This window comes from Mchenga conophoros, linkage group LG15 (genome assembly GCF_057382185.1).
Source record: "Mchenga conophoros isolate Kocher_MC1m ecotype Shallow Benthic linkage group LG15, M_conophoros_male_GT1.1, whole genome shotgun sequence".
Taxonomy (NCBI): Eukaryota; Metazoa; Chordata; class Actinopteri; order Cichliformes; family Cichlidae; genus Mchenga; species Mchenga conophoros.
The window spans coordinates 33,809,444-33,814,090 of record NC_140540.1 but is presented as its reverse complement, the minus strand read 5'-3'; the positions used below and the strand labels follow the sequence as shown (position 1 = coordinate 33,814,090).

General features: G+C 43.4%; 1 long non-coding RNA gene across 1 annotated transcript; it reads right to left on the bottom strand.

The window, feature by feature from the left end:
* Window positions 1–1,224: 1,224 nt before the first annotated feature.
* Window positions 1,225–4,253, bottom strand: LOC146558712 (uncharacterized). Its single transcript, XR_014888559.1, has 2 exons — window positions 3,866–4,253; window positions 1,225–3,737 (listed from the first exon to the last, which is right to left on the bottom strand). It is a non-coding gene; the product is annotated as an uncharacterized LOC146558712 (long non-coding RNA).
* Window positions 4,254–4,647: the final 394 nt, after the last annotated feature.

Here is a 4,647-nt window from a genome sequence, read left to right as displayed (position 1 = left end):
TATCATCTTAGTTGTGCTTTCTACACAATTCCTATACAATTTGGCACCTCACTGCAGTATGACACAGCAGCTGCACCAGTCTCATGGTTTTTCTTAAAGCGATACACGCAGTGATACGGGGAGTCACTGTTTTCTGCTTCATACACTACTGGCCTCTATAGTCACCATCACTACTGATGACTGTAGAGCTCACTTGAGTACAGTGAACTCAATGTCATGTTCAAGAAACTAGTTTGAGATGATTTAAGGTTTTGTGACATTGCGTGTTATCCAGCTGGAGGCAGTCTTTTGAAATGGATACACTGCAATCATAAAAGGAGGGACATGTTCAGCAACAATACTCAGGCTGTGACATTTAAATGATACTCAGTTGGTACGTGCCAAAAAATATCCTCCACACCACACCAGATGAAGCAAGGCTTTTATGTTCAAGCCTAGAAGTGATAGATTTCGATATCACACTGTTTTGTCACTGTAACGTTTGTCCTGTAAAGCATCCACAGGACACGGGTGTGGGGACAGCAATACCTTCATTAATACTGTGGTTTCAGGTTCACTGGGACACAGTCACTCCCGCTCTCTGCTGTCACGTCCACTCTTCCGCCTCTGACTGTCACTGCGAACATATAAAGAGTGACAATCACCTTCACTTCCCAGCACACCTGTTCACCCCGCCCCTGCGCCGCCCCGGGAGCTCACTGCGTCATCCCTCCTCTGCAGCCGGCCAGAGACCACACCCACGCCACAGTCACATGATGCTAAACAGAAGCTGTCAACTCAGCTCTGTACAGTGGGCAATCATAATGAAGCAGTTCAACTTGTAGATTCAAGCTGCACTGCTCTTCATACTTTTGGCCACCAGATGCCACCAGAGAGGACGGTGTCGAAAAGCTTCGAGTAACAAACCCTTTTTCAAGACCAGCTTCAGTGATTCACAAAGCTTCATTTTGCCATCACTAATCTAAGGAGCTTGGAAAGAAAATTGACTGGAAGGAAAATTTCCAGGACCTCCTTAATCCCAATGACATCTTCTGTAGAGGAAGCAGAATCTGGGTATGAGATTCTTGATAGGGAACCCTTCACCTCTGGTGTCCACCATCCAGTGCATGGATTATCGCCATGTCAGGTACCATCTTACAACCACAGTGCCTTGCAACAGCCTCAGCAATGGAGGTGTTGAGCACGGTCTGTAGCATCCCCGGTTGAAAAGATGGTCTCTCAAACTGATGGTTCACAATCCTTTTATTAAACAGCCGTGTATGTGAACACACCGTAAGAGCTACAACATACAGAATAAAAGACTATTAGTAAATCAAACAGTGTGTTACCTTTAACCTTTTGACTTATTCATTAATCACAAATTAATTCTCCTTACCTTACATAACAAATAACACTAAAACTTGTAAATTATTGCATATAACAGGGAAATCGTTGCATCGCTGCCTAAACATGACGAGGTACGTTAGCGCCCTCTAGTGGGTGAAAACTTAGCCTTTATGCTTAGTAGCGGTCAGCAGCTATATGCTCCGTAAAACAACAAAATACATATCTACAGGACAAACTTTGTTACAAACCTTGTTCCCTCATCAACCAGGTGCTAAGAAACTGCTTTCGACTCAGTGTTGCACCTTAATAGCCGTTCTTTTTCCCATTCCCGTCCATTAACCATAGAGCACACCTTCTCTCTGTGCATTAAAACTCGCGCTTCTGCCATATGGTTTACGCCACTTGATTTACGGCACCTTGTCGCTCTGTGACTTTCAAAATAAAAGCATTCACTCCAACAATATAATAGCCACTCATAAGTTTACAAAACACTTTACCAAATATTAATGAGGTCATTTACACTCCCACCAAATCATTAAGAGCTTAACTGGGAATTAACTGAAGCGATAATGATTTCCTAATGAAGAAATGACCCGTAACCATTAAACTGTATGATAACACATAGTTCCATTGAACCTTAAACTTTAGAATACAGTTAAACAGTCTCTAATAGCAAAACCAGTTTCTGCACTGGGCGTTCCACTATAGAACGTTTACTTGAACATTGTCCCTTCTCAGTCTTCCTTTCTCCGAAGCAAATCCTTACTTTTCTTACAAGTCCGTCTTTGTCAGTTACTGTGTCCACTACACGTGCTAATCTCCATTCATTGCGGGGTAGATCATCCATCTTCTCCATGACAACATCTCCAACTTTCAAGTTTCTCCTTGGAGTGTGCCATTTCTGTCTTGTTGCGATGTTGGATAGATACTCCCTTTTCCAACGTGACCAAAACTGTTCTGATAAGTACTGCACCTGCCGCCACCTTTTACGTGCGTAAATATCCTCTTTGATGAATGTGCCTGGAGGGGGCAGGGATATCTTTGATTTCATAGTAAGCAGGTGATTTGGCGTCAAGGGCTCTGGGCTGCTTGGGTCACTTAGGTTGTCCACCGTTAGAGGCCTGCTGTTGACAATCGCCATTGCCTCATAAAAGAATGTCCTTAACGATGCGTCATCCATTTTGCCAGATGAAAGTGAAATTGTGAAGCGCAGAATGTTTCGAACTGTCCTGATTTGTCTTTCCCATACACCTCCTGTATGGCTTGAATGAGGAGTGTGCATTTTGAAGTCACACTGCTTCTCTGCAAGAAATGTGGTAATGCGATTGGAGTCCACTTGTTTTAAAGCTTCTTGTAGCTCATTTTTGGCTCCGACAAAGTTGCTTCCTTGATCGCATCTAATCTCACTGACTGCTCCTCTTATGGCTATAAAACAGCGGAGCGCATTGATAAAGGCGTCTGTAGTCATGTTGTCCAACATTTCTATGTGCACTGCTCTGCAGCAAAGGCATGTAAAAAGAAGTCCATAACGCTTGTGCTCTTTGCGAGCTTGTTTGGTTAGAAAAGGACCAAAACAGTCCATTCCACAGAATGTAAAGGGTGGAGATGGATCTAAGCGCTGCGTTGGGAGATCAGACATCTTTTGTTCCTCTGTGCCTCTTCTGAGTTTGCGACACTTCACACAGTGGTGTATAAAATTTGCTACGGCCTTGTTGATGCCTGGAATCCAAAATCCATTCACTCTGATCTCATTGATTGTAAAACCTTTCCCTTGGTGCTGCACCTTACTGTGGAAATGATCTATTATTAGTTGAGTGACATGGTGACCTTTTGGAACTATCACTGGGTGTTTCAGTATTGAGGAGAATGAAGCATCTTTAAGTCTTCCTCCCACCTTAAGGAGTCCATCAGTATCAAGAAAAGTGTCCATTTGAAACAGTTTACTTTTGTGTGGAAGTGGTTTCCCGTTCTTTAGCAACCTTATCTCCTCTGCATATTCACTTGCTTGTGTGTCTCTTAGAATAACACATTGTGCATTTTGTCTTTCTTGTACTGTACTGTGGCCTGTTGTTTTGTCTCCCTTGGCACAGCGAATGAGTCGAGCTATGGCTTGGGTGGCTTTGTACCATGAGGAAAACTTTGTTAACTTGTCTGATAAACCTTTTTTCTCTGTTTTGAGCGTGTTCAGTGCCTGCACCTTCTTAACCTCTGGGTCTCCAAGTGGTATGTTCATGTCGATGTCAGCAGGTGGAGGTATTTCCTTTTCCCATAGAAGCTGTGGCCCTTTGAACCAGTTGGATATGATGAGCTCACTTGCACCTGAACCTCTAGAGGCAATGTCTGCAGGATTTTCCTCAGAAGGGACATATCTCCACTGCTGGGGAGAGCTGTTGAGCCTTATCCTCTGAACTCTATTGGAGACAAATGTGTGAAAACGTCTTGCATCATTATTAATGTAGCCTAAAACTACCTTAGAGTCCGTCCAGAAATACTCCTCTATCTGTGTCAATCCAAGCTCATCTTTTAACATGCTACTTACAGTAATGGAGACAACAGCAGCGGTCAGTTCGAGTCTTGGTATTGTTGTTACCTTGATGGGAGCAACTCTGGTCTTTGCTGTGACTAAAGCACAATGCACTTTATCATCTTTGTTTACATGTCTTAAGTACGAACACTGACCATAGCCGTATGAACTTGCATCAGAAAAGTGATGCAACTCTGTTTTTACAATTGGGCCAAAGTCTTTAGGGACATAACAGCGTGGTATTACGATTTTCTCTAAGTTCTTCAAGTCACTGTTCCAGTTATCCCACATTGGCCTTAATTCGCTTGGAAGGGGATCATCCCAGCCTGTGCCTTGTTTGCATGTCTCTTGAAGCACTCTTTTGCCTGTTAGTACAAAAGGAGAGATGAATCCTAATGGGTCATAAAGGGATGCAACCATAGATAGGATGCCACGCCTTGTAGCAGGTTGAACATTGGGGCGAAAACGAAACCTGAGTGTGTCTGAGCCAATGTGCCAGTGAATGCCTAGTGCTCTTTCAAGTTTAGAGTCATTAAACGCCAGGTCACATGCTTGCTGTGGGGAGGCACGTTCAGATGCTGGAATGCTTTCTAACACAGTTTTGTCATTACTTACAAACTTGTGTAGTCTGAGGCCACCTGACGCACAGAGTGTCTGAGCCTCCTGAGCGAGCTGTATTGCTTCTTTGACACTTGGAGTGCTCGTTACACCATCGTCCACATAGAAATCCTTCATTATAAATTGAGATGCAAGAGGAAACTGTGTCTCGTTTTCTTTAGCAAGATGCTTTAATCCAT